This window comes from Sorex fumeus, unplaced genomic scaffold, assembly GCF_029834395.1.
Source record: "Sorex fumeus unplaced genomic scaffold, SorFum_2.1 ptg000093l, whole genome shotgun sequence".
In the NCBI taxonomy this organism is placed as follows: Eukaryota; Metazoa; Chordata; class Mammalia; order Eulipotyphla; family Soricidae; genus Sorex; species Sorex fumeus.
The window spans coordinates 3,531,892-3,537,995 of record NW_026606150.1 but is presented as its reverse complement, the minus strand read 5'-3'; positions in this window follow the sequence as shown (position 1 = coordinate 3,537,995).

Below are 6,104 nucleotides of genomic sequence, written 5' to 3'. Positions count from 1 at the left end.
AGGGATGGCTTAATTTATAATCTATATGGAAAGCACAGCTCCATTCCTCCATAATGTAGGTAGCCCCCTTATTTAGCAAATCAGAACCAGCTATAAGAATTTGCCTTACAGCTCAGAGATACATGGAAAAGTAGAACTCAGAATTTAAGGCAAATTGGGGGCTAGAGTGGTGGACATATATACCATCGTGAAAAGTTCCAATACTAGGTTGAGCTGGAGCGACAGTACAGTGTGGAGGGCATTTGCTGACCAGGGTTCGATCCCCGGCATCCCATATGGTTGCCCAAGCACTGCCAGGAGTGATTCCTGAGCGTGGAGGCAGGAGTAAACCCTGAGCATCTCCAGGTATGTCCCCCAGAGCAACCTCCCACCCAAAATAACCCCCCAAAAAACAAACAAAAAACCCCTCCAAACACATTTGGTCTAATGTGCTCACAACACTTTTTTTTTTTTTAATTACACACAGAGATACTTAGGGATCACTCCTATTTGGACTCCAGGGACCATAAGAGGTACATGGGACTGAACCTGAATTTGCTGCCTGAGAAGCAAACACCCACCCCTTGGACTAGAGCTCCAACAGCACCTCCTTTCTGATGTCCTTCAGGCTCTACCTTGTGGGGGCCCCAGGAGCCCCTGAAGCAATGGAGGACGCCTCCCTCTGGTCTTTTGGGGGTTTGGGGCAGCCACTGAAGCACCAGCTACTCCTGCTGGCAGGGCCAGACACTGGATTTCAGAATGGACAGGATCTCCAGGAGTGACCCCTGAGTACACAGCCAGGAGTAAGGCCGGAGCAATGCCGGGTGTGGCCCCCAAACCAAGAAATAAATAAAAAAGAAATTAGGGGGCTGGATTGATAGTTCATCAGGTAAGGCATTTGCCTTGCACGCGGCCAATGCAGGTTCGATCCCCGGCATCCCATATGGTCCCCTGTGCGCTGCCAGGAGCAATTCCTGAGTGCAGAGTTGGGAGTAACCTCTGAGCATCACTAGGTGTGAACCCCCCCCCCCCCCAAAGAAAGAAAGAAAGAAAGAAAGAAAGAAAGAAAGAAATTAGAGAGGGGGCTGGACTGATAGCACAGAGGGGAAGGCATTTGCCTTGCATGCGGCTGATCCAGGTTCAATCCTGAGCACCACCAGGAGTAATTCCTGAGTGCAGGGCCAGGAGTAACGCCAAGCATCACTGGGTGTGACCCAAACAGAAAAGTAAAAGAAAGAAATTATAGAAAAGAAAGGATCCAGCTTGTTACCTCATTTTGTCACCACTCCCCACCCACCTATTCTTACATTCCTGTCCTTCCAATCCAGGCCCTTAGCCTGATGTCACTCGCCTTGCCCCTATCCTGCAGATTCTATAATCTCTGTCTGGAGCAGGTGTGTGTGTGTGTGGTGTGTGTGTGTGGGGAAAGCGTTTCCTGGGGGTGCTCGGGACTATATGGTGCTAGAGCACTGGGGTTCCTGCAGGCAAAGCATCACCCCAAGCCCTTTGCTCTGTCTCTCTAGGTTCTGACTCCCCATTCATTCATGGTTACCTTTAAAACTACAGCCAGGGGGCCAGAGAGGTAGCACAGTGGGTAGGGCGCTTGCCTGGCAAGCAAGCAAGCAAGCTAGTCACCCCAGCTTCCAATCCACCGCACCACATATGGTCCCCTGAGCCTTGCCAGGAATGAATCTTGAGTGCAGAATCAGGAGTAAGCCCTGAGCACTGATGGCTGTGGCGCCCCAACAAAGACACACACACAAAACAACCAAATATGCACCAAACAACTTCTGGGCAGGAAGCAGGGGAAAGGCAGGGCTTGCCTTGAAGAACGGGGTTATATCACCCACAATTTCATTCTACGGGGAAGCCACACAGTACCTGGGAGGTTCCACCAACGACCTGCTGAGGCTCTCCTGGGGTCTCTGTGATCCATGGGGTCCCTCTCAGGAGGCCCAGCACTAGAGTTCCAAGCATCCCTATGGGCTAGCGCCTGTGGGACCTCGTGAGGGTGGAACCCGCCTCAGGGCACAGGCGCGGGTCATATGTGCTCTTACCCCCTCTGCTTTCTCCGCCTGGTGCAAACCCAGCTGCCTGTGTCTCAGCCTGCTGTGTACACAGTGCTCCGGGACCCCCCACCCCAAGGACGGTCTCAGATTTATTTCCTCTGCAGCTAGGGCGTTTGCCTTGCACGTGGCCAATGCAGGTTCGATCCCCGGCATTCCATAGAGTCCCCTGTGCCCCCATATTGTCCAGGCCACACGACCCTCTGCCTGTTGCTCTTGGTGATGGTACCACGTTTGGGATGGGGGGACATGGTCAGTGATACTTTTTCTGGGCCACACCCAGAGGTGCTCACAGCTCGAAACTTGCCTTTTAGGTGGGAGGTGGGGTGGGGGCGTTAACCTCTGTCCTATGTGTCAGGCCCAAAGCCAGTGATCTGGGGGGGATTGAGCTTGCAGCCTCATGTCTGAAAGCCGTGTGCTCCCCCCACAGCCCTACCTCTGCTCGCCCATCTGCCTTTCCCACCAGGGACCCTCCTGCCTACCCCATACCTGCAACTTGGGCACCCCCAAGGGGCTTCCCAGTCCTTAAGGGAAAGCCCTTAGCTTCTTTCTCCATTCGACTTTTCTGGACTTTTATTTAAAACCTTTTTATTGAGGAGGCCAGAGAGATAGCACAGTGGATAAGGGCCTTTGCCTTGCACGTGTCCAACCTGAGTTCAATCCCCGTCACCCCATTTGGCGCTCCGAGCCCTGCCAAGAGGGATGCCTAAGCGCAGAACAGGGAATAAGCCCTGAGCACTGCCCGGTGTGGCCCCAAGACAAAACAACAATTTTTAATTGAATTACTGTGAATTACAAAGGTTTCGTGATTAAGTTTCAGGTGTCCAACGTGCCAACACCAACCCCTTTGCCAATGTCGACTTCCCTCCACAAATGTCCCCAATGTCCCCAGTTTCCATCTCGCTTTAAGCTTCTGGGCCTTGAAGCTGTGGTTCAAGGGCTGCAGGAGTGGCCCAAGTGGGGGAGCACAGGCCTTGCATGTGGAGGCTGCAGGCTGTACGCCCAGCACCCCACGACCTCCTATAGCATGCATGCTCCATACCCTGGGCACTGCAGTGAGGGCTGGCCACCCGCTGGCCACCCAGAGCACAGAGCCTGCAATACTCCTGGGGCTTCATGACGTTTCATTCGGTGGCCAGCAACAGTTCAACGATTTGGAAAAGGCTTTGCAAGCTGGAGGCCAGGTTTGAGCCCTGGGACCATGAGGTCTCCTGACTACTGGTTGTGACCAATCCCCCCTGCAAGCACACTGCCAGATGTGGCCTTCTATATCATAAAAAGCCCTCACATATAAACATTTTAAGGCCCAAAGAGAGATCACAGGATTACGGCACTTGCCTTGCAGGTGGCTCACCCTGGTTCAATCCCTGGCTCCGTATGTGATCTCTCGAGCTCTGCCAGGAGTGATTCCTGAGCATAGAGCACTGCTAGGTGAAGCCCCAATGGAAACCTAAAAACAAGAAGGTAAAATACTGTATTACTTAAGTTTATTATTATTTTGGTTTTTGGATCACACCCGGTGATTCTTAGGACTTCTACCTCAGTGCACTCAGGAATTACTCCTGACTGTGCTCCGGGGAACCATATGGGATGCCAGAGATTGAACCCCGGTAGGCTTTGTACAAGGCAAATGCCTTCCTGCTGTACTATTCCTCTGGCCCCTTAAATAGTTTATTATTATTATTTTTCAATTTATTTCTTTTTCCTTTTTGTTGGGTCACACCCAGCAATGCTCAGGGGTTACTCCTGGCTTTGCACTCAGGAATCACTCCTGGCGGTGCTTGGGGGACCACATGGGATGTTGGGGATCAAACCCCAGTCCGCTGCATGCAAGACAAAAGCCCTACCCACTGTGCTATCACTCTGGCCCCCCCTTAAATAGTTTGTTAAAAAAAAAAACCATAACAGTTAAAGAAAAACGTTCTGGCTTTCCTCACTTCTAGGAAAAAGGAAAAAAAAAAGGTTTTTAGGATCCATAAAAATTGTTTTAAATTGCTTTTGGAGGCCCTGGGGCCCCTGCTCAGCGGGTCTCTGCCTTTTGACACTGCAGGCGCCCAGATGGCGCGGTGCTCAGCTACCCTGCCTGGGTGATGCTCACGGGACCGGAAGCGGTGCCAGGTTCAAACCCAGGTGGGGACTGCCACCCATGTCCCACCGCGGCAGCGGCCTGAGTCCAAGAGCGGTGAAAGTGATTGAGTCCAGGGTAGCCGCATCCCTCCTCACAAGAGTTGGAAGGAAGAGGGAGAGGGGGGAAGGGAACCCCCCCAGGGCACGCGATGTGCATTTTAGCTCTTTGTCCGGCAGCTCGCCCTTTGTGAGTCAGCGCAGAAATAAATAAACGAACCGGACTTGGGGATGAGAGTGGCCATTTGAGGGGGTGACTGTCTTAGCCCTACCCCGGGACGCCCCCTGGGGCCAGGGTGCAGAGGTTGCGGGGAACACCTGGTATTCTGGGATCCCATTCGCGCCCCATCCCGCCCCTCTGAAAGGTCCCGTAAGGAAGGGAGCCCCGAGTGTGCGCGGTGCCCCCGGCTTTGCTCTCGCCTCCGCGCCCCGCAGCGCGCGTCCAGCCCCGCCGGATCTTCCCTTTGTGGCCCGGGACCCGGCGCAGGTGACCGCTGCCCTTAATTAAGGAACCCCTCATTTCCCGGTACCCAGGTTCCCCCCGCACCCAAGTGGGTGAGAGGAGCCCTGCAAAGCTTCGCATGAAGAAGCGGGGGTGGGGGGTGGGGTGGGTGGTGTCGGAGACTCAGTTTACCCGAGGCGAGGGCGCGCCTTGGTTAGCGTGGGCATCCAGCGAGGGGACAGGGCCATTGGGGTCCGACCTCTGAGGCACCTGAGACATTTTTTTCCAGGCTGACCCCCGCTCGCAAGCCGGGGGCCAGGATGCCGTGGTGTGCCCGGGCAACCTGCGCGAGCACAGGTCGCCACCCCGCCCAGCCTCACCTGTCGCGATCGGGGGCCGGGCGCCCGGTAGGTGCGGTCGGGGGACCGAGACCTCCGGGAGGGCCAGTTGCGGGGGCCTCCTTCCAGGACAGCTGGAGAGCACTCCCCCCTCCGCCCCCGGGATAATAAGCGCCTGCGTGGCCTCCCGCACCCCCTAATTTGGATCTCCAGGAATCGCCTTTGTTGTGGGCGCGCAACCACAGGCGCGGCGGCACCTGCTCCCCCGGCCGCTGCTCGCCGCGCCCCGCTGCTTCCCCGGAATCGGGGGCCCCCTCCCCCCGTCCCCGCGGCCGGGGGCGCGCGGGCAGCGTCCGCGCCAGGTGCCCGCGACCCCGCCCGCGGCGCGTGTGGTCCCCGGGCCCGCGGCGGGCGGGGGCCTGAGTCCCGGGGGGGCCCCCTCCGCCCGACCCTCCCGCGCGCCCCCCGCCCACGGAGCCGCCCCGACTCCCCGCGCTCGCGGGCGGCTCCCGCGGGAGGGGGCGCGGCCGCCCCGCGGCTCCACCCTCTCGGCGGGGCCGCGGCCATCTGGGGCCCCTGCCAGTCGCGGCGGCTCCGGGGCCCGCGCCGAGCTCGCGCAGGGCCGGGGCCGGGCCGGGTGGGCGCCGCGGCGGGCGGTGGGCGGCGGGGGTCGGGCGCTCGCGTGCGTGCCCGGGGCGGCCGGGGGCCTCGAGCCGCGCCTGGCCGCCAGCGCCCCTCGCCGCGCCGGCGTGGCGGGCAGCGGCCGGGATCGGAGGAGCCCCGGCGGCGGCGGCGGCGGCGGCGGCGGCGCGGGCCGGCGCGGTGGGCGCTCCTGACGTCCCGGGTGGGCGCCGGCGGCGGGGCTGCGCCGGGGCTCCGCGCCTCCCGCCCCTCGCCGCCAGCCCCCCGCGAGCTGGCAGGAGGAAATAGCGCGCGGCCCCTTTAAATTTACCCAGGAGCCCTGAAAGGAGCCCCAGGGGCCCCAGACAGGAATCCCCACCCCGGTCCAGCCCGCGCCGCCGAGCGAGCAGCAGCCGTCCGTGCGGCCGGCCGCCCCGTGCATGCGCCCCGCGCCCCGCGGCCCCGCGCACCGAGCGCCCCGCGCGGGCCGCCGCCCGGCCCGCGGCCCCGCGCCCCGCCGCCCCGGGGCCCCGC